This window comes from Liolophura sinensis, chromosome 6 (assembly GCF_032854445.1).
Source record: "Liolophura sinensis isolate JHLJ2023 chromosome 6, CUHK_Ljap_v2, whole genome shotgun sequence".
Lineage (NCBI taxonomy): Eukaryota > Metazoa > Mollusca > Polyplacophora > Chitonida > Chitonidae > Liolophura > Liolophura sinensis.
Window position 1 is genome coordinate 37,608,484 of NC_088300.1, and position 25,476 is coordinate 37,633,959.

Genomic DNA, 25,476 nt, shown 5'->3' on the forward strand with positions numbered 1-25,476 from the left:
TAAACTGCCTGTTCAAGTGATTAATATCAATATTATCTGCAGACTTTATATCTCCCTGTTTGCATGTTTTATGAGATGTGCACAAAGTTTGGGAATAACTGAGCTGAATATCAGATTAAAAAACCTTAATGTGACCAGAATGGATTAGCTTGTTAACGTGCAATGTAATTAACATGTGTCAAACCTGCTCAATTGTCAATGGCCCCATCCTAAGTTGGTTCGTGATTTTCAGAGAGTATCTGTGTTGATTTGCCCAGGACAGTGGAATAAAATGCATCTGAGATGGTTTCAGATCAACTCGCTGTTATTAATGCAAATGAACAGATTTCAAGTTACGTCATTACGACAAAAGATTGACATCCCAATAAAGAATGCTTTCGTTGCTCTACCGCATCATGGTGCTACTCGCATATCTGTTAATACTGCAGTATTAAAAGAGCACCAGAATATCATTACTTTTTCACCACTTGATACCAAAACCTGCCCAGGAACATAATTCAGAAGATTAATCTGATCGTGTTTAATTAGTTTTCTATATTTTATATAGAAAATAGCTTTCTATATAAATTTTTCTATATAAATAACTTGCCCTAAAGTGCCGTAAAGCAAGGACGCCACATCAAAAAGAGACATCACTCTATTACTGTATCTCGAAATGAGTGTATTGATACTGTGCTGATGGACGCTGATGGGGTGTAAATTAACCTGTAATTCTCTTTGGTACAGGGGAGGGGTTGGGGCGCCAATTATTACAGAGCGAATGTGTAATGTAGCACCGTGTAAATTTGCAGGTAATAATTCTTGAGAGTACTGTACGATGTGAACTGTGCACTTCCGTCTATATATTTGTATGTGAAATCGCAACCTGCAGCACAAAAGAACAACGGATATTACATAATACATGTATATATTAACACATTACTTGCATAATCTGCATTTTCCTTTTTTCCTTACATGTTTTTCATGATTAGCATCTGACTGCACAATAACTGAGTGGCTAGACATTTCAACTCTGAAAATGGGCAGGTTCAAACCTCACCAAGGTCACAAATGAGATATTTCAAATTTTAGAATCTGTATACTTCATTACATGTTGCTTGGTGATCTGTACACTATGATTGGTGCTTTTGGCACCATGCAGTGGAAAAAAATATCGGCACTAGCATCAACCTGATACAAGGATTAGACCAAAATACCAAGGGATGTTCACCTCCAAAAGCAGCTAGAGAAAAGTTTGAACTCTAATCTTAACTGATTTGAATGTAGCACTGTTAGTGTGCATAACCTCTTTTTATTCAAGGTGTTTCAGTGCTTCCACATTTTAATTAGATCCTTCAAAATGTAAATTAAATCTACAAGCTATACAGTAATGAGAAATTTTTATAAATTAAGCAGCTGGGCTATCATTCATTATAAGCGATATCCAAAACAAAATAACTTATCTCAAGAAGACGGCTAAAAGAGCACCTTTCTTAATGAAAAAATCAAAATCGCAACACATGTAAATCACTGAAAATAAATGTAATATTTAGCTTGAACCTATGTTCTTCATGGCTTACACTGTACAGCTGTAATATGCAAATGGGACTTTGGTAATTGCGATCATCAAGTATGTATATACATATATGCCAGACTGACTAGAAGGCATACATTAATGAGAAATGAAAATATTTCACAGCTATATGTTAGTGATACAGATAGTCATCCTAAATGGAAATTCCAATCACGGACAACTGCCAACACATGTAGTCGTACTGGTGACTGGCAAGCTGACAACTGACAGCTGCCAACACGTATAGTTGTACTGGTGACTGGCATACTGATAACTGCCAACATGTGTAGTCGTACTGGTGACTGGCATATGATGCTGACAACTGCCAACATGTGTAGTCGTACTGGTGACTGGCATGCTGATAACTGCCAACATGTGTTGTCGTACTGGTCACTGGCATGCTGATAACTGCCAACACGTGTAGTTGTACTGGTCACTGGCATGCTGATAACTGCCAACATGTGTAGTCGTACTGGTGACTGGCAAGCTGACAACTGACAGCTGCCAACACGTATAGTTGTACTGGTGACTGGCATACTGATAACTGCCAACATGTGTAGTCGTACTGGTGACTGGCATATGATGCTGACAACTGCCAACATGTGTAGTCGTACTGGTGACTGGCATGCTGATAACTGCCAACATGTGTAGTCGTACTGGTCACTGGCATGCTGACAACTGCCAACACGTGTAGTCGTACTGGTCACTGGCATGCTAACAACTGCCAACACGTGTAGTCGTACTGGTCACTTGGATGCAGTTAGCAAGCAATTTTTCTAGTATCTTTATTACTTACACAACTACCTAAATGTATATGCTTTTCCCGAAATATTTATTATCTGTATTATGCCTATAATGTACCTGGTCAGACACTTGTAACTTCTTATTAGTTACATTTTACATGTCCAGTAGGGTCTAGCTACCATGCAGCGTGCACACTTTCCATTTTACATGTCTAGTAGGGTCAAGCTACCATGCAGCATGCACACTTTCCATTTTACATTTCCAGTAGGACCTACCTACCATGCAGCATGCACACTTTCCATTTTACCTGTCCAGTAGGGTCCAGCTACCATGCAGCATGCACACTTTCCATTTTACATGTCAAGTAGGGTCTAGCTACCATGCAGTTTGCACACTTTCCATTTTATATGTCCAATAGGGTCAAGCTACCATGCAGCATGCACACTTTCCATTTACATGTCAAGTAGGGTCTAGCTACCATGCAGTTTGCACACTTTCCATTTTACATGTCCAGTAGGGTATAGCTACCATGCAGCGTGCACACTTTCCATTTTACATGTCAAGTAGGGTCTAGCTACCATGCAGTTTGCACACTTTCCATTTTACATTTCCAGTAGGACCTAGCTACCATGTAGCATGCACACTTTCCATTTTACTTGTCCAGTAGGGTCTAGCTACCATGCAGCGTGCACACTTTCCATTTTACATGCCCAGTAGGGTCTAGCTACCATGCAGCGTGCACACTTTCTTCAGTTCCAATGTAGTCATGCTAATAAACATGTACTTGTACACTTCCTTCGCTCAATTTGTATTTGTTTACTTTTGCAAGTAGCTTTTTCCAGTACCACTTGTCATACTAGCAAACAAGCACATTTTTGTCATCATAATTCTTGATGGAATTTTATACTGATGTTTATAGCTAATCTAGCTCTAGCTTATAGCTTTCTCAATTCCTTGAATTGGTTGACTTTGTTCACTTTCTCCACCTTCTCTTCATACTTTCTCCATACAATACTTTTGTCGTCAAAAGACAACATGGCTGAAATACTGCCAATGTTGTGCTAAACCTGATTCATTCATTCACTCATTTCATTAGTCTACCTTCTCAGGTACTGGTACCTGGATTAATGAAATTAATACTTGAGCACCTTCTCTTGTAACTCTTCCATATGCTTCTAACTTAATATTTACTTTACTTCAAATTTCCTTTTTATCAAGATGATCAAAGGCAATATCTGTTTTCAGAAGGGATAAAACTGTGATAGAATTTAAATGATCTGTAAAATGGTAATCTCCAGCATGCACTGACAGATGAAACATTACATTGCTTTGAAAATTATATAAAATTATAACATCAATCCTTAGAATTAAAAAAAAAATATTTGATCATCTTGCTATCAAGTTATTTGATAGTAAATTACTCAGTAAAACCTGTACTATGTAGTCCACCATGCAGCTCCACATACACCTAGCTGTGCTTATCTCTCAACAACCGATTTAAGTACAAAAGGTTAATTGAAACAACTGATAAATTATGCACTAAAAGTAACTCAACAGCAGCTATTTAACAGGAGCAATTTGTGTAGTTATTTGTTGGGGCTGCAGGCCCAGTAGGACTACAATATGCTGGATAAGCACTGATATGGTCATATTATCAGCCCTTGACTGCTCAATTGGCCCAGTCCCGCGTGAGACACAGGTAACCTCAGCCGTAGTGCTGTTTGTCATCCTTCCCATGTACAGACTACACATCATATGGGCATGTAATGCTTGGCCTGCTATAATTACTTATTGTCAATCCTCGCACAAACTATACACCTACTGGCGTTGAATGTGCCTAAAGTAATCTGACCAATCGCCATTCTCTCCCAGGTCACATGACACAGATGTTTTACTCCACCTTCCAACTTTCCCACGGTCTGTGTGTGTAAAGCATTAAGCTCTAAGGCTGGCAGGTCAGGCTGTCTGGCAGTAGTTGGCCTCTGGCAGCCTGTAGTTTGATGCTCTCTGCCTAAACACAGCTTAACTCTTTTGTTCTATTGTACTGCACTATCCAACCTCCTTGCATGCATTCTAATTATGCAACGCTCAAGACGTCTGATCATCCGATGAGCCTGGTAGAAATAACTGGAGCAGTCAGAGGAGCCTTTCTGTGACTTTATATAGCCACAGGTCTTATTTACAGCTAGCAAATACTTTCTTCCTAGGAAAGGATTTGTGATGTGTCTGCTTACTTGAGAAGAAATACCTTGTTATGAATAACTGATTAGCATGTGTGCATTCCTTAGGTATCCAGGCAAATCTGCTTAAAAACACTATATGAGATCACTTAGCTAGCATAGGCTTTGATCTCAATCTTCTCATCTTACCTTACCATCGCTACATCTACAATTACATATTCCATATCTCACCTTGAAGCAGATGAGAAGGAAACAGTCCTCGCAGCACACATATCCAAGCATCTTCATCCAGTCTTCTGTCTACTGTCTTCTGTCTACATATTGTTTTAGCAAATATATACAATGACTGGAAAAAAAAATTTTTTTCACTTGAATTTAACCATTTGGCTGGGGGGTGGGGGTGAGCAGTTATGGAACACAGCATAATTCAAAGAATTGATACATCTACATGAAGGTGTGAATTATCATTGTAAACATCAGTACAATCACCAATTACTGTTCACCTGATGACCATCCTCAGCTCAATGACCATGTGACTTGACCACTACACTGACTATAACCTTGACCATTACCATAACGACAGACATAGCCATGCATGCAAGGGCCCTAGTCCACCCTTGATAGTAAAATATGAAGAGACAAACAAGAGTGCAAACAATCCTGTCCATACAGCGGCCCACATAATACCTAGGTCATGCTAACCCAAGTTAGCTTTAAACTTTAACCTGTTAAAACAGAATTTTCACAGAAAGACACAGAAATCTTGTCCCCTTGCATATTGGTTTGGTTAAACAGGAAAATTCATCATCAGTGCAAGTTGTGAAACAATTAAGCATGCTTAAGCCGAGGCCACTTATACAAATTTAACTGATTGTAGTTGATAATTAAAGTGTTTGTCCTCGTGGGAACAGAGGATGAGTGGAGCTTCCATAGAGTTAGGCTCACCCATAACATGTCACGATCAGCCTCTGTAGTATTCCACAGTTTATAGTAGCCAGTATCAGCTGTACCAGCTGACATTAGCCCAATGTACTTTTACAGTCTTCAGTTCACACTACCCTAGAAGTAGACAGACATGAACCTGAAGGTATGGAAGGAGGCAGATGGAGGTAAACATATGCAATTATACCCATTGAGTACCAGTTCTATCATCTGCCATTAGCCACACCATAAAATCACTGAGAGGAAATACAGTGTTGTAGGTTGGTCTTATGACACCAATATTCACACATATGAGCTGAAGTGTGCAGTATTGTACAGATGTGAGCTTATGTGTGCCGGGTATTGTACAGATGTGAGCCGTATGTGTGCCAAGAACGTACAACGCAGTATTGTACAGATGTGAGCTGTATGTGTGCCAAGAATGTACTGCGCAGTATTGTACAGATGTGAGCTGTATGTGTGCCGAGAATGTACAGCTCAGTTTTGTACAGATGTGAGCTGTATGTGTGCCAAGAATGTATAACGCACTTTTGTACAGACGTGAGCTTATGTGTGCCAGGTATTGTACAGATGTGAGCCATATGTGTGCCAAGAAAGTACAGTGCAGTATTGTACAGATGTGAGCCGTATGTGTGCCGAGAATGTGCGGACAGTATTGTACAGATGTGAGCTGTATGTGTGCTCCCACTAACACATACAGCAGAAGCTGTAATGGACCCCATCTCTCACTTAACCAATTCTGAAACAGTTTTTACCTGATAAGTGGGAAATAATTTCTACAGACTGCTGACCCTGCCTGAATACCAAATGGATGTGTATTTACAGAGAATGTGCTGCAGCGAGCTAATTTCCCTTCTTGTAGTGTTTATGCCACAGATCAAAGAGCCTTTGTTTACACACCTCTCTGGTAGGTAATTAATTATTTATAAGCGTAAGAAAAAGATCAATGTACTGCAAAGTAAACCAAGGTAGGGAGAGTCAGGCTGGTATTGTCTTACCTCTGGCCAAACAGGTCTAGAGTCACTGGAGGAAAGGTTTTGACAAACCCAATATATGAACATTATAATACAATTGTAGAAGGTTCCTGTTAGGATCTAGATCATAGGCTAATAAACCTATGGATGACAAATAATTCTAAGGTAGAGTCCAGTTGTATGAATCATTATTCTTCCACTAGAGAGGAAGTACAATGTATGGTGACCTCAAATTTTACCCCCAAAAAGTGCATTTCAAAGGCAGATAAATGTCATAGAGTATCGAATTTGGTACTGAAACTTACATTTTTGCAGGAATATATTCCTATGTTCCAACCAATGGTGGCTCATTTCTCTTCTCCAGTAGGCAATGGTCTCATGTGGCAGCAAGGTACTGTGAAAATGGAAACAAGCAGAAATCGCAATAGTGACATCTTAAGTAAATGGCCCATGTTTAGATGTATTTTGTAAAAAACCATAGAACCAACAGCAACAGTAACATGAGCTGCTTGCTTGAGTTTGATTTGTTATGTTACAGTGACAGAGTTATGTTACATTGGAGAAAATGGTTTAATACTTGAGGAAGATGTGCTGGAGAAAAGCTTGTCACAGCACAGCCTCATTTGATACAAGCTACAGAGACGGTTCTGACATGCTTTTGCTGGAGAAAAGGTTTTGATATGTCAGAGGAGGGTGGGCACAGCCTCGTTTGATATAAGCTACAGACAGGGTTCTGACATGCATGCTGGAGGAAAGGTTATGATGGTAGGCACAGCCTTGTTTGATAAGGGTCCTCACATGCTGACGTGAATGCTGGAGGAAAGGCTCTGATATGTCAGAGGGAGGGTGGGCACAGCCTTGTTTGATACAGGCTACAGAAAGGGTTCTGACATGCATGCTGGAGGAAAGGTTATGATGCTAGGCACAGCCTTGTTTGATAAGGGTCCTCACATGCTGGAGAAAAGGTTGTTAGATATGTCAGAGGAAGGGTTGGTACATTACTGTCTGATATTGGCAACAAAAAGGTTCCTAACATGCTGGACAAAATGTTCTGACATGTCAGAGGAAGGTTTGGTACATCTTTGTCTGATACAGGCTATATAAGGGTTCTAACATGCTGGAGAAAGGGTTCTGATATGTCAGAGGAAAAGTTGGTACATCATTGTCTGATACAGGCTACATAAGGGTTCTAACATGCTGGAGAAAAGGTTCTGACATGTCAGAGGAAGGGTTGGTACATCATTGTCTGATATATAAGGCTATATAAGGGTTCTAACATGCTGGAGAAAAGAGTCTGGGGCCAATTTCAAAATTCAATTTTTGACTTTAGTCAAAATTTAAAATACCGTGCTAAAGAGTATTGTTGGACTTGGGAATGTAAAATTTTGTCCACCTCATCATTGTTATCCTGAGACAAATGTGTCAAAATTTTAGCTTTCATTACCCAAAAAAAAAAAAACATTGTGAGGAGGTTTTCGATTTTGACTTAAGTCAAAAATGGCTCCATGAAATCGGCCAGTGATATGTCAGAGGAAGGGTTGGTACAATGACACAGCTGCACAGTACAGTCATTTCCACCTGTCATCAACCTGTTCAACACAAACATCTGATGATTCATTCCCACGTCACTAACACTTCTAGATTGCAATATCATCATTTTAAATTGCATTCACAGGTTATTGACGTGTAAACAACATAGATTACATACAAAACCACACAAACACAACCCATCTATTTCAAATATATCATAGCCACATATACACCGGTGTGCAAATTACAGACTTCCCAGAGATTCATCAATGCTATGACATAGGTAATCAATATATATCATGAGAGGTTAGTTTTCTCGTCTGACGAAGTTAGGCATTGGACAGAAATGTAACAGTCTCTGTAAATAACTAGAACTGTCAGTTTGATTACACTACAAAATCCAGAAGAACTTCTCCATGGCAAAGTGCTTTTCTGTGTTGGCCTGTAGATGTAAGACTATATGTCTAGTGTTTCTAATGTTAGAATGAGCTTGGCTGCATGGCATTTTTGTAAACAGAAAGATGCAAATTTAAATACTTGATGAACCTTAGCTGATTAGAGTGGAATCTCAAGAGGTAGGAGGCCCTTATGTGTTATTTTTAGACTGATAAAAATTGTAAATCCCCAATACAGTACAGCTTTTACGCAAAATATCTCATCTCTTAACCCTTCATTAAGACGTTCATCTCTTGACCCTTCCCTTGGAAGCCAGCTAATTGACTTACAGCAGTGTCACTGTAATGGAAGAGTAAGCTGGTATAAGCACGGTTATTAACGTACAACTGTAGTCACCTGTTTTTTTAAATGAGTTTATTTAGTTTCATATCAATCATACCATCAACCTTTAAAGGCATCAAGTGCAATGCTACTGACCAATATACATAATTTATATGGAAAGATATCTTTTGATGCTTCAAATGAGAATATCAAACAAGCGGCAGATCATAGTATGTATATACCACATACATGTATCTTGGCCACTGCTACTGTAATTGACATCAAACATAAACATAAGTGTATTACACTCCCTGTTGTACCATATTACATTTCCTAATTGACATCACTAAATATTATATTTCAAATGTATGATGATAATATCTTTCATGAATACATACTGGTACTATGAAAACTAACAACTGATTCTGAGTATAATAATATCTTACATAAATACATACTGGTACTATGAAAACTAACATCTGATTCTGAGTATAAATACATACTGGTACCATGAAAACTAACATGTGATTCTGAGTACAAATACATACTGGTAATATGAAAACTAACATGTGATTCTGAGTATAAATACATACTGATACCATGAAAACTAACATGTGATTCTGAGTATAAATACATACTGGTACTATGAAAACTAACATCTGATTCTGAGTATAAAAACATACTGATACCATGAAAACTAACATGTGATTCTGAGTATAAATACATACTGATACCATGAAAACTAACATGTGATTCTGAGTATAAATACATACTGATACCATGAAAACTAACATGTGATTCTGAGTATAAATACATACTGGTACTATGAAAACTAACATCTGATTCTGAGTATAAAAAACATACTGATACCATGAAAACTAACATGTGATTCTGAGTATAAATACATACTAGTACTATGAAAACTAATATCTGATTCTGAGTATAAATACATACTGGTACCATGAAAACTAACATGTGGTTCTGAGTACAAAAGCAGTGCAAGTGCTTGTAGAACTTCTGGCTTTTTAAGGTCAAAAAGCAATATGACAGAATGAGAACATGTTTTAGTTCCCAAATATAAGCAGCATAAAAAATGACACCCCCTGTCCCCATCAAAAAAAAAAAAAGAAAAAAAAAAAACTATTCTTGTCATTTGTACCATCAGAACATAAGGCTGTATGTAACAAGTGTGTATCCATTACAGGTACATGTACACCTGAATAAAGAATGTTTTTAGCCTCTTTTTGTTAAGTTAGATCATAAATTATGCACTCTTTCTTTGTTTACAACACTCATACTTTATGTTCCAAACTGATATCTAAACAAAACAAAAATGCATGAATTTTGCTGTCAGACACACTGCTGGGCTTCAAAGTGAAAGGCTATAGATAAGACACATATCCTGTACCGAGCGGCTTGAGTTTTCAAAACCAAAATGCTCTAACTTTGATCTTAGTCAGGTAAAAATACACAGGGAAATTCACAGGTCCATCTAGCAGGTTAACACCTTCAAGCATGAAAAGAGCTCCCTCGCTCTAATTAGTATGCACATGTATCGCCAGTTTTCTCCACATATGAAACCCCGGGGTTTTTTGGTTTTTTTTTTTTTTTTTTTTTTCAAGTCCGTGTGATGTTATCTCTCATGATTAATTCAGATTGATTTAATTTCTTTGTCACACAAATGTAACTGTAAACTTGACCTAGAGGTTGTAGCTCTGTTACATTCCATGTAACCCCATATGTTTACATGTATATCAGCTATATTATCTGATGCCATCCTTTGATCGCATCTCTGGTCCACCATTTACAACCCTCGGTCTATATCTTTCAGGCCTGCATATGAGTACATATAACAGGAGGCAGGCGGACATACCTTGCCTGGTAAGTATAAATATTTACTAGAAATTACTATATTACCTGATAAGGGAGTACTTAGTACTTTAACTAGCCAGAACTTAATGTTTTAACATATATACCATACCATACGTGCAGGAAAAGAAGAATGAACTGTTATAAGAACATCTCAAAGCATGGTACTTGTCTGGACAAGCTTATCGCTGACTCTTCTGTTTCACAATGTATTAACCAAGAAAAAAATTCCACATAAAATTTCATGACAACAAGTTTACAATCAAGAAATCATAAGCTACTGTTTCAAAGGGAGATAAACCAGACCAGCTTCCCCCCTGTATTAACTCCCTTTACATACTCTCATTTAATAATGGATTTCAGCAATGATTTAGACGTCTACTTTGACAATTATATATCTTCATTTCTTGCTAAATGTATTGAAGAGGCCCTTAAATATCTGCCTGGCCTTACTTTCATATCATTTATAGCCCAATATTTGAGATAACACATGAAGACTTTTGTCTAGATTTAAAAAGTTATAAGCTGAGCAAACACATTAGATGACAATATTCTTCAGAAATTATCCTTTATTAAACACTGGTATGTGTAATTGGGATCCTTCATGTCAGGCATTTCTGGATTACTGACACATGCACATCAAAGCTAAATCAATCAACTGATTATGCAGTTTGGCTAGACTTTAAAATAGAGTCCTCATAATAGCTAGGGACTAAATAACAGGGAGATTTTATTTTAGACTTTTGAAAACTCCACTAACGGCTCCTGAATGAATAAATGAACATTTTCCACTGTCTACCTGTCTACCTGTCTCTCCCTTATTTGTACGCGTAAAGAGAGAATGAATGACAATATTTATATCCACAACGGAAAGAATATTTACTAACCTTCCATGTACATATATGTATGTATACAGTGTATTTGTATTTGTCTAGAACGTAACTTTCTGTGATATTTTTAAAATAACATTTTTATCCATAAACAAATGAGAATAAACCTTGTAACCTAAATCTAAAAAAATGAGTTCTCTACAAGTGGAGGTCAGCAAATGAGGTAAAATTCTGTTTACAATTATATCAGACAATTATCACAGTCCTGAGCTGGTGATAGGACCCCTGTCATATTATGGATACAGCTACTACTGACCATGTGGGCAACAGTCATCGCCTCCCCAGGTGGGAAACTGTTAATGGTAGAAAATAATCACATGCAATCCTCAAGAAAGGTCAGTGACTGCATTTAGGATGATGCCTACAAGAGCCATGAATCAGTACAGCAATTGGTCTAAGTGTCTTCACCACATAAACTTATCACTGCCAGCATGTCCATCACAGTTGGTGTTAGTGTTCAAGCAACACTGCCCCTCCTCCAAGCCTCCCCCAAGCCTCCCAACCCAGCCTCAGGTAGCTAAGCACTTAAGACTTGTGTACTTAACTTTAAGATGATAGCTATGGCATACGACCAACAGCTGAGAGAGCAGAACCATCATAAAATCCACCTACAGATTAAAGACAAATGAAGTGAGCAGTGCTTTTGTTTGACAAACACTAATTTTAACTTTCATTATAGAATGCCAGTAATGACAACAAATCATAACAACTACTGTGAATACTTTTAAGCAGAAATTGAAATTTATAACAAAGATTTACATACATGTGCAACCTTTGTGATGAGAAAATAAATGTCAGTGGTTAAAGATAATATTTGAATACTTAGAGCAATTAAATCACTGACTTGGGCTAATTTAAGGTGAATCAAGACTAGCAACTATAGTAACTTTTGTAACTTATCAGCGGAGCAAAACCTCTTACTCCATGTTAGGCTCAAACTTGAACATTAAACAATCTGATCGGACTGAGACCAGCTTTCACTGCCACCTTTCAACCTGTGTCTTACCCCTGAGAAAACAGATGAAGGCTATGACTGTAGTAAAGGTTAAAGACAGCCTCCAGCCCAGAGAAACAGTCTCTTGTGTTGAGTGGAGGGGTTAAAACCAGCCCTTAGTATAAAGCATGATGGAGGTTGGCTTAGCCCCTGTTGTGGTGGACAGCTTCAGTGTTACCAGCCCTATCCCACAGACCATGGGGATGGCTTCTCATTTGATCCTCACCATTAGAGTAGACAATAAAAACGATGTGTTGCGCTAAGAGGCCAACAACCATAAAACTCTCTTCTGAGGAGACGCAGTCAGTGACCATAATGACTGGAGTACATAAATAACCCCTGTGACATATTGCCTGTTTCTAAAAGAGTTCTGTCTGATCTGAGAAAGTTGGCATGAGTTTTATTTGGAAGGTAGGATGATATCTTACCAGGAAGAAGTCAGTTTCAGCACTAAAGGTAATAGAGTTGTATTTTATGAATTCATTTTATATCTTTTTATTTGTTTCTAAAAGTGCAACTTTTGGGGGTCAATTTGACCATACCTGGGTTAGTGCCTCGGCTCTTCACAGGTAACCATTTGCCTAAGGTACATAACTCAGACGACATCAGTGAGGCATCACGGAGCGATCCTACATGTAGCAGGCCCTCTGTTAACAGGGGAGAGTCAGCAGACACTAGCCCTTAAACAAAAGCCTTTATTCTACAAAACACTGAATATAATTAAACCTTACTGACCCATTCTGGCAGGTCTGGATTATGTCTGCCCCAGTCCATATAAGATTACTGAGCCAACCAGGAAGCCATATACACCAGACCTACTTGAAGCAATCAACTTTTCACCTCTTCTTTCACCTATCTTAATAGCTGTGCAGCCTGGCGTTGAAACAGATTAAAACAGTAATCCCTGGACATAGTTATCACCAGCTTTTTTCCCCCCCTCGTATGAAACTTAAGTTACTAATTTTAATTCACAGGAAAGACACTTCCTTACATGAATTGTAATGCATGCCACAGTATAAATAATCCATGTTCAATGTATCTATGTACAATATATACAAATCCACATGTGTATATATATATATATATATATATATATATATATATATAGCTAGAACACCATTCTGGTATTAAAACTAAAAAAAAAAGATATATATATCTAATGTCTATGTATACACTGTACATACACTGTTTAAAACTGCAACTATTATTGTAATGTGACATAGTTTGAATTCGTTGAACTCATGAAGAGCATCAAATAATGTAATGAAGCAAGTAAGGACTGTTTGAAAAAAGCTGTCTTCAGTTTTTTATCATATGTGTCAAAGTCAGATTTTTCTGAGTTGGAAAAATGATTTCTTTAGTATAAAACCATACAGGCTTTAATTGTTAGGTGTTAGAGAAACATTATTTATAACCCTCTTTAAGTAAAGCTTATTATCATTATTATTATTATTTACTTCTTTGATGACAATTCTTTACTTATATGACAGCCTTTCAGGTTTATGGCACGTGGAAGAAGCCATACTTTCATTATCACTAAAAAATTAGACCAGTCTGGATCCATGGGAGCCATCTGTAATATGACTGCAATAGATATTGACAATTCTGACCATAATATATGTATCAATTTACAATGTTTGGATAAATTGGATTTACATGGATATATTATTTAAGAACGCTACCTCTCAATGTACATACATACTTATTGAGTGTGCGCAAATCAAGTTTGCATTTGGTACCGTTATTATAATCTATCAGCGCACTGTGTAATCAGCATCGCACTTCAACTATACAACTATATATATATGTACGTGTATGTAGACCTGAGTTACCACTCATTCCCATGCGCTAGCTTTTGCCAGTTTAGTGTTTATCAACCTCACACATCAGTAACCTACTCTGTTCTCGCATATCCCAGAATTTACCATCCAACTACAAAGACCAGCTTTAGTTTATTTGCACTGGGTCTATGGGAATTATTACAGATGGGTCAAGTCAGATGAGATATTACATACGTGTGCAAGACTAGCACTTAATATAGTCCCATGGCACATGTACAGGACTGGAAACCATGTACATGTACATGACTGGAAACCATGTACATGTACAGGATTGGAAACCATGTACATGTACAGGATTGAAATCCAACTACAAAGACCAGCTTTAGTTTATTTGCACTGGGTCTATGGGAATTATTACAGATGGGTCAAGTCAGATGAGATATTACATACGTGTGCAAGACTGGCACTTAATATAGCCCCACGGCACATGTACAGGACTGGAAACCATGTACATGTACATGACTGGAAACCATGTACATGTACATGTACAGGACTAGAAACCATGTAAATGTGCAGGATTGGAAACCATGTACGTGTAAAGGATTGGAAACCATGTACATGTACAGGATTGGAAACCATGTACATGTACAGGACTGGAAACCATGTACATGTACAGGATTGGAAACCATGTACATGTACAGGATTGGAAACCATGTACATGTACAGGATTGGAAACCATGTACATGTACAGGACTGGAAACCATGTAAATGTGCAGGATTGGAATCCAACTACAAAGACCAGCTTTAGTTTATTTGCACTTGGTCTATGGGAGTTATTACAGATGGGTCAAGTCAGATGAGATATTACATACGTGTGCAAGACTAGAAATTAATATAGCCCCATGGCACATGTACAGGACTGGAAACCATATAAATGTGCAGGATTGGAAACCATGTGCATGTACAGGATTGAAATCCAACTACAAAGACCAGCTTTAGTTTATTTGCAATGGGTCTATGGGAATTATTACACAGTCATGGGTCAAGTCAGATGAGATATTACATATGTGTGGAAGTCTAGAAATTAATATAGCCCCATGGCACATGTACAGGACTGGAAACCATGCACTTGTACATGACTGGAAACCATGTAAATGTACAGGACTGGAAACCATGTAAATGTACAGGACTGGAAACCACATACATGTACAAGGCTGGAAGCTATGTACATGTACAAAACTGGAAATTGTGTACATGTACAGGACTGGAAACCACATACATGTACAAGACTGGAAGCTATATAAATGTACAGGATTGGAAACCATGCACTTGTATAGGAATGAAAACCATGTAAATGTACAAGACTGGAAACCATGTACATGTACAAGACTGGAAACTATGAAAATGTACAGGATTGGAAACCATGTACATGTACAGCACTGGAAACCACATACATGTACAGCACTGGAAACCACATACATGTACAGGACTGGAAACCATGCACAGGACTGGAAACCATGTACTGTATATATATACAGGATTAGAAACCATGTACATGTACAAGACTGGAAACCATATAAATGTGCAGGCTTGGAATTCATGTACATGTACAGGACTGGAAACCTTGTACATGTACAGGTCTGGAAACCACATAAATGTAAAATTATTGAAGACAGTTCTGATGGGCAAGCATCAATTTTATTAAAAAAAAATTATTCAACTATGTTGTATAATATGCAAGTCTCATGAAGCTCCTCTAATCAGTTTTCAAAATATGAGAAAATTATGGAAAATGAGACCCTTGGACTCGTAGACTAAACAGATGCAAAAAATGGCTGAATATATGGTTGATGTCCTAGAAAAATGCAGCAACCACTTGTAAGTATCTCAAATGCCCATGCATGCTGTGAATTGTCCTTGACAGTACATGTAGATGAGATCTGAGCAATACGCTTCCCATGTCGTGCCATTCGATACGCTCTCCTGTCGTGCCATACTGAGGTATGCAGCAGTAATTACAATGTACACCTATCACGAGTGCAGGTATATGCTTAACGAGTTGACTGATCCAAGGACAACCCTCCAGATTACCTTTACCCAATAAGACAGAAAATAGCTCTTTTACAGCTCTTGAAAGTGACATATTTACTTATGGTAAAATAAGATTGCTGCTGAGGTAACTGTGCGTACCACCAATATTTAAAGTGATAGTCAATTGTGGACAATGTAAACCGTGAAGCAACCTTTGTTCCAATCATAAACCTCAGATTACTGAGAAGCGTCCAACACTTACGTATGTGTACCAAAGCATTTATTTATTTATTGGTGTTTTATGCCATACCTATATGGCGGTGGCGGGGCCTCCGTGGCTGAGTCGGTTAGCACAGTAGGGCAGCGAAATGACCCAGGAGTCTCTCACCAATGCGATCACTGTGAGTTCAAGTCCAGCTGATGCTGGCTTCCTCTTTGTCCGTACGTGGAAAGGTCTGCCAGCAACCTGCAGATGGTCGTGGCTTTCCCCCGGGCTTTGCCCGGTTTCCATCCACCATAATGCTGGCCGCTGTCGTATAAGTGAAATATTCTTGAGTACGGCGTAAAACACCAATCAAATAAATAAATAAATATATGACGGTGGCCAGCATTATGGAGGGAGAAACCAGCCAAACCCACAACCAACCACAGGTTGCTGGCAGACCTTCCCACATATGACCGGAGCCAGCAGGAGCTGGACTTGAACTCAGTGACCTCACTGATGTGTACCAAAGTATGTTACAGATTCATTCTTTTGTAGATTCTGAATAAAAATATAAAACGCAAACCAAACTCCTTAGCTGTCAATGGATCATTTTGCCTTTCATGTGTTGTAATAGTTCCGTGATGGACCTAACCACAAGAATATCTCTTGGACGCATGGGCATGGTTAGCTAGTTCATGCAATGAGAGTATTAGGTTGAAGGGGAGAATATTAAGTGAGAGTATTAGGTTGAAGGTGAGAGTATTAGGTTGAAGGTGAGAGTATTAGGTGAGAGTATTAGGTTGAAGGTGGCTCGGGTGTCCCCATACTCCATTATACTCCCTGTACACATATGCTCAACTTCCCAGCCCAGCCAGCCCAGCACTGGCCATCATCCTCACATACTCTCCTTGTTATGGCTTCATGGGATCCAACAGGAAGGATAAGGTGAAGAGGAAGAAATCCCCCACCCCTGGGAGATATCCCGGCCTCTTCAGCCTGTTTTCTCTAGGAAAGAGATGGAATTCTGTGCAGGCTTAGATAGCTTGTCCTGATTCAGTGAGACAACGAATCTAGTGCAACAGGGCACTGGCATATGTTAATAGAATGAGCTGGAAGAACAGATTGCCACTGCTCCTACCAGCACACTGGGACGGTGCTGGATCACTACATGGTTGTGTACTGAAGAACTTCACACAAAATCTAGCAGCGTGTTATTGGGCACTTTTATCACAGGTATTTTAATCCCCATGACCTGGCTTGCACTTTACAATTGCCACTCCACTGTATGAAGAACATCTTGACAATCAATCTAAAACTTTTAAGTCATCCAAAATTCAGGAAGTTGATAGCCTTTTCTTGGAAAAGGTACCAATCATGGTTATGAGAATTCAAAACAAACAGCAAGTATTTCTGTCTCCACTAGTTTTGGTCACTCATTGATCAGAAGAGTTTGTGTGCAAGCCTGCAACGTGGTGATTGACCTTCATTCAGTCATCTATCACCGAGCTTATTTACTCATTTCCTACAAGCACAGGTATCATGACAGATAGCAATTGCCTTTAATTACCATCACCAGACATTTACACCTATGTCATTCTGCCAGGAAACACCTCATGTTTTTAACTGCCTAGTAGAGATAAGAACACAATTCATAATATGAGACAAGCTCCCATTGCATATATATGTACAACAGTCCTATAACAAAGTAGTTGGTTAGCACGCTAGCGCAGCGTAATGACCCAGGAGCCTCTCACCAATGTGGTCGCTGTGAGTTCGAGTCCAGCTCATGCTGGCTTTTTCTCCGGCCCTACGTGGGAAGGTCTGAGAAGAAACCTGGTCGTGGGTTTCCTCCGGTCTGTGCCCGGTTTCCACCCACCATAATGCTGGCCGCCGTCGCATAGGTGAAATATTCTTGAGTACGGCGTAAAACACCAGTCAAATAAATAAATATAATAGAGTAGATTCTAGTGATGGTAGAACTCACAAAATTTCACCGTTCCAGGGCTGATCACATTAGTGCTATGACACACCTTTGAACATGTTTTTGCTCTGCTAGGATTTATTTCAGAATGTACATGTATGAATCTTAACATTGTTTTTTTTTTCTCTCTAACAACAACAAAATTATCCACACCTTTACAAACAGGTTAATAACTGCAAGTCCACACCAGACAGCTGTTAGCAACTGTGTGAGAAAAACAAACTGCTAGACAGAAAAAAGCCTTCCTTTAAATGGCTAATGCATTAATAATGTTCCGCTCACACTGGTTCATATATATATAAAGACTTGAGTAAATAGGAATACTGGGGACTGCTTGGTGTACAGGTTCAGTGTAACAAGCTATCACTGTGGCCATGTTGACAAAAAACCTCTGGCCAAGCATTTCTGCCAAACAGTTAAAACTGGGAACCCATTGTCTTACCGTTTTACAAAATCCAATTTACTGCTCAGAGTTCAACTTTTAATTGTTGCATCATTTGCTTTTGCCCAATTGTTGCCAATGTAGGTAGAACAATGCCTTGCATGTTTCACAGCTAGAAAGGCCAATAGGAGAAGCTTTATACAGACCTTTTAAAGGGAGAATCAAACAAGGGCAAGGCAAAAACACAGCTCTGCTTTCTTCAAGGCAACAAAGTGGACAAAGTCAAGATTTTCACACCAGATAGAAGTACATGTTACACATGAACAGTCAATTGTGTTTTAATTCCATGGATACCCTCTGAGAATTATCTCTATGCACTTAACCCAACAGGTTCTTTACAGAGGCGGTTTCAAAACAGATTTCTTTTGTTATAATGTACATGTATTTTTTAAACAGATGAATAAATGTATACACCAACAAAACTGCTGAACAAAGAGATCAGCAAAAAGCTTTTGAATCTTAAGACCTGCGAAGAATAAATTCATGTATATGTACAAAAACCTAACAACCAAGTTTCTCAGCTCCTGGTTTTAAAGAAATACAACAAAAAGCATGGTTCATTCAGATAATGTACAGGAAAGCCAGCTATATACTTAAACCACAAATTAATCCCCAAAATTTGCTCGTAAGTGATGAGGAAACTGAATTTAAACAGTGTCATGAGAGATTATACAGACTGCTGTAATAGCAGCAGGCCTGGATATTAAATCCTTCACCTTTCAGTGAAGCCGTTAGTTGGCTGGATATTCAGCTGCACCTCTCCCTTGCTATTAACCTCACAGTTCAACCCAATACACAGCTTAATTAAACTTAGGTGACTTTCAGTAATTACCCTACACCTCACCAAATTAAATATACATAGTTGTTCATGGTGGCAGGCGTCAATCTCAGGTGAGATACATGTAGATATGAGATTAGTAATCAGCTCACGCTGTCCCACAGGTAGAAGATCTATCAGTTCTAAGTTATTCATAACAATTCTTCTATCTGTATAGTTATAGTAACCTTACACTCATCAGCACTCTTCTACGCACGTGCACGTATCAATCCACAAACAACAGCTAATATATATCACATGCAATGGGCAGGTCATGAGAAAAAAAAAAAATCAATGCTGGCAAAAAAAATGTTGAAGGTCCAGATGAACAGGCATTTATAGATTAAGAAATAATACTCCTACACGATAAAAATACAAAAATGGTGGACATGAAACGTCTTACGAAACAGCCCGCAGCAGTTGCTGCACCGTGTGCACATGTTTAGCTGCGTTGTACTCTATGTTATGGCTGCTGTATATGACAATTTCTGCAATATTAGTCTTTGTCTGGCGATCAAGCAGATAGAGGCAACTGTGTAGCAAGCCGGACAAGCTGCTGCCATCCACTGGGTGGAGGTCATGTGACCAAGCTCTCTGCCTCTCTCCCTCTCTCTGTACACACATGCTGGCACTACCACACAACAAACAGTCATAGCACTAGATTGGGTACAGGATTAGCATGGCTATAACTCACCAATAGTGAAGATGAACTAGGAGCTTGGAGAGACTTCTCAAATCACATATGTGTTACCTAGGTGCCTACAGAATGCTGGCTAATTTGATCACAGCACTTACCAGGCAGTTTTTCTGGCCAGGGTGACATCATCATCATCAGGTCAGTTGTTTACCTTGTCTAGTCCATAGATCTGCCAAGGCATGCGGCTATAGCAGTTCAGTGCTTCTCCCACCTGTCAATACTACACAATGCTACCAAGACTTGACACGTACAGCCATGAAGCAAACCAGTAGGGCATTGGTGTTTTCCTAATATTTTATGTCTTTTTCTCTACATTGCAGGCTACCCTATTTTTCTCAATGTTTTGCTTTATATTCAAATATTGATTAGAGAATCCTGTCAGATCATCTGTACTTCAGCACATATTTGTACTATACTGTCCTATATTTATACTGAATATCACTGTGTTTTTTTTTTTTGGCAAAACCCCAACAGTACATGTATACCATGCTTGTGATAGGCTAGTAATTTTGGCAAGAAGACATCCAAGTACATGTGCCTAATTACCAATGGCTCCCTCGGACAAAGTTTAATGGTTTGCTTTAAAACATCTCATTACCTCTGTATTGTATGCGCGTTAATTTGTCCTTAACCGTAGCAAATTTTCAAGAAATTGCACAGAGCAGCATTCCATCATGCTGTTCCAGTCAAGTGTGACAACTTTGAATACAATGGCGCATCACTTAAATTCTTGTCACAGCTTCTCTGTCACAGTCCAGCAAGCCTGTCACTGGAGTTTCTCCTATCAGAGTAGCTAGCACATCACTCTGGCCTATATGTACATTCTCAGTATTCTTCTATTCGACAGTTTAGCCCTGAAATTTAACCCACGTTCTTACTTTCCCAAGGTTCACCTGAACAACCAGGGAAACCAATCACATATGTACAATCAGGACCAATTTATATGAGAATGTAAGCTTTATCCAGTGCTGTATGTATGTATGTATGTATGTATGTATGACCTGTTTTGTAATTTCCAGCATCGTTACACACATGACCTTTATCATAAAAGAACTCATATTTGCAAGAAACACATGGTTAGATTGATGTAATTGGCACACGTAAAAAAAAAAAGACAATGTTAACAATTTGTCAGAAGGCAATAATTGTAACAAATGATACTGCTTACACATGGAATCATGCCACAAAAAATAAGCATTTTTTTTGCTGATCGTGCAGGCAGGCTCATTTGACCATTTGACCTTATTATGATGTCTATGGTAATACGGCATAACCGTTCTCATTGTCAGTGATGTAATGACTCCATCTGTCCTGCACAAACACAGGGCTGGTCACTGACCTGGACACCATTTTTACAGGTGACCTACAACTATACCTGTACATCTGTCAGTTATAATACACCAGCGGGTGGTTATAAACCTGGTAAAAGTGTTTAGCACCATTACAACAACAAATCACCATGACCTTGTTTCTCATGTATATGTTACTTTGACAGTTCTGAATACATGTGCATGTTTTACTGTTAGCACAGTAATGTACTGTTAGCTTAGACAGTCCAAATACATGGCTTCAATCAGAGTAGGGGCTAGATGGTAACAGAGCTGGATGGTAACAGAGCTAGATGGTAACAGAGCTGGATTGTAACAGAGCTAGATGGTAACAGAGCTAGAGGGTAACAGAGCTGGATGGTAACAGAGCTAGATGGTAACAGAGCTAGATGGTAACAGAGCTGGATGGTAACACAGCTAGATGGTAACAGAGCTGACGTATAGTAGCTCATGTATTATCACTGAATACTGAACTGCAGTGGCTGGATGGGTTCAGGTGGCCGGCAGCACAGATACATGTACAGTTAAGACAGGTAGCCACAGAACGTGTGTACCTGCAGTTTACCTGGAGGTCTTTGATGTGGCCATGTGTAATAAGGAGGAGCCATGTACACCTAGCTGCCGCCCTGCTGATAGGGCTAATCAATAAGGACCCGGCTTACTCATACAATCTAGCTACATCTGTTACCATACCTTCACATTTAGGCTTGAATTGACCTACTTTGCCATGGTATTGATATTCCCAGGTACAATAGGGTCAGGAGAGCTGTTGTTTACCCCATGCCTTTCTCCTATGCCCCCAGCTGATGTCTTTAAACAGTGGTCTATAATAGAGAAGTGACAAACATCTACAGTTCAACACTATCTCCTCAGCAAAGCTGTGTAAGGTGAATCTAAATGGAGTTAAAGAGGGCAGGAATCATAATGAAGTTGACACACTAAGTACGACTACCTCCTACATGTACATCGTTCATACGCTTGCTTTTAGGAAAATGCTGATCTTATGCTTTTCCACTTCAGTGTGTAATTTATAAACTGGAGAAAGCACAATTCATGTGTATAATTTATCTGTGCCAAAATGTAAAATTTAGCTGGAGCTCTGAATACAATATTAACCTAGAGGAACCTATATGTTTTTTTAAGAAATAGAATATACCATGTCTTAACCTAATATAAAATTCCTTTCCATTAGTCACTTGCTATACTGCTGTATGCATATCTACGATCAGTGTATTACCACCCACTATCTTGATGATCACTGGATAGATGCTAATACTGTAGCAGTCTGATGAATCCTGGATACCTATAGTTGAGTTTTATAGCTGGAAGCACCCAATGGCTTACCTGGGAGGAGCTGGGTTAACCCTTGGGTGAAATCCCCTAAATCCCGGATTACAGTCAGTGTCAACTCCATCAAAGGGAGTCCAATGACAGAGATCATGCTTGTGACAATTGTGTGGTGCTATGATCAGGGGAGATAAGGTGCTAGGGCTGTCTAACTGAGGTATAGAGGATCAGTGTCATCCATACAGACAGTTAATTACATGTCCAAGAGTTAAGACCAGGAGAAATCAGGATCAAGTACCACTTCCTTTATTTGACCTTAGACAAGCCAGTGACAATAAAACCAAACAGTTGTAGGCAATATAGTGGGATTAGTAACCAAAACTGTCCTTACTACTTCCTGGACAAACACCATTATTTGTCTCCATTCCTCCTGTCAATATGCAAGGCAACACGAATGGGCTTTTTCATGTCTTGTCAATATAGTCATCACAGCTTCTGAGTCGCAAATGTCGACATGCTTTTGTACGGGTTTAAGTGACTGCTGTTTTAGTGTACGTCAATTATGACAGAATTTTTGTTATTTCTTCGGCAAAAATACATTTGAGGAAACAAGAATGTTCCTAAGAGTTAGTGTCTATTGCCAGGCTTGTGCTTGTGCCAAAATGAGCTTTGCCATCTTAATGCTTACATGTACCCATTACCTGTGGTGTGTGGATAAAAAAAAATAATACGGATGTACCTAGCTTATAGTATATCACTGGGGGTCAAATGCAAGACGTTGCATAGATGAATGCCTGGATGTAGAAGAAACTTGGTGGAGGCAGACCGAGTGCTTCCTGCTCTCTACACAGAGGCATCTGTTTTTAGCTTGTAATATTAGTCAACAACCACACAGAGAGAGAAAGAGATAGAGAGGAAAAGATGCAACAAGAGAGTATGTGTAGAGATTTCCCCCATCAGTTCACCTGCTAGCTAAGCTTTAATCACCTTGGCAACCCGCCCAGACGGCAGCCATTTTGAATGCTCTGAGAGTGTGTGTTTCTGTGCGTTGAGAGCTTTCATTCACAAGGCTGACGGTATTACACAACTCCCTGTTCAAGCTGATCACACCATCAATCAGCTGTCAGCCACAATTCCCTCTTGGCGGCTCATACGGAACTGCCAGAACACACCTTGTTTCTCTTTTTTTTTTTTCCTTATCAACAGCTAAGATGATAATTCCATACCATTTACTGATAGTATGCTCCGACATCAATGAAACTTCGTGAACATTAATCAAATGAATAAGACTGCCCAATGTGAATACCAAAAGAAACGTAAGTAAATAATACAGAAACCTGCTTAGTAATGCTAACGTGTTGTGGAGGAGATCAAACATTATTGAAGACAGGTTCATCACTGACCCTGAAATGAGAAATATAATTATACAGAACGAGTAATGCTGATTAACAATGTATTCACCTGAATATCAGTCAAATTTGAACTTAAACATGCAACGCAAATAGTAGGTGTCCAAATTCAAAGACACAGGCCATGCCCTCCCAATGTTAGATAGGTCTTTCAAGATTACCAATTTCGCAAATGTTGTTAATGCGAAATTCCAATTATAGATATTTCTCAAGATATTTTTTTTACTGCACAGCCATTATCACCATGTCAACGATAAACAACAACACACGTCTAAATGACAGGCTTTCCTTTACAAATGCTGTCACAGTGAAGTTAAAAGCTTTTGACAAAAACACTTGACAACAACAACCAATGCTGCTAATTATATCTTCCAGCTTATGTTTCCCTGTGTCTGAGCTGATCCCCATAGCAACATCAAAACAAATGTGGGTGGAGAAATCATTCCTGATTGATCTGTACACGAAACTGTTTCCACGCAGGCCGAAAAAATAGTAAATACTTTCCTCACATCATTAAATAAAGATAAAATAGGCTTATTGATCACTTTTTAAAAGTTGCCTGAATGTAACACATCACAAATCATAACTTTTAACAGATGTATCATTAACTGTTCAAACTCAAACAATTTCTTTACATGTGTACTCAACTGTAGATTATTGGTCACCTTGAATTTTCTGTACTGATAAAAAAAAGTCAGGTATGAAGCAGTTTTCCTAATCTGATACTGTGTCCAAACAGCCAGTGATGGGCAATGCTGAAAGACTGTCTGCCGCTGTTTGAAGATCACGGCAGAGAAGCCCCCCCCCCCCCCCCAAAAAAGAAAGAATCTTCCTACGTGTTTATCAGATGGGTTATTCATGAGCTGTAGGGTAGGGGGGCATCATATTAGATGTGGGTAAATATAACCAGCAGTCTCTGGCAATATATCCACACACCTTGCTTAAATTTTCCCTCAGAAATTCAGGTTCTGATCTCCCTACTAGCTTGGCCTAGGAGGTTATCGCCATTAATATTAGATATCTGTCAGTTCAAACTATGGTAAACATTTATGCCAATACTACACAGACTGGCGGCCAGGCATTCTTTAATGGCGTCAGGGCTGCCC

General features: G+C 38.9%; 1 long non-coding RNA gene across 1 annotated transcript in view; it reads right to left on the bottom strand.

Annotated features, from left to right (window-relative positions):
* The window catches only part of LOC135466601 (uncharacterized), a 69,775-nt gene that overhangs the window by 31,708 nt on the left and 12,591 nt on the right, over positions 1-25,476 (bottom strand). The window contains exons 3-4 of the long non-coding RNA XR_010444140.1: positions 6,698-6,786; positions 4,708-4,822 (exon numbers count right to left, since the gene is read on the bottom strand). This is a non-coding gene — a long non-coding RNA (uncharacterized LOC135466601). The remainder of the gene's footprint in view (positions 1-4,707; positions 4,823-6,697; positions 6,787-25,476) is intronic.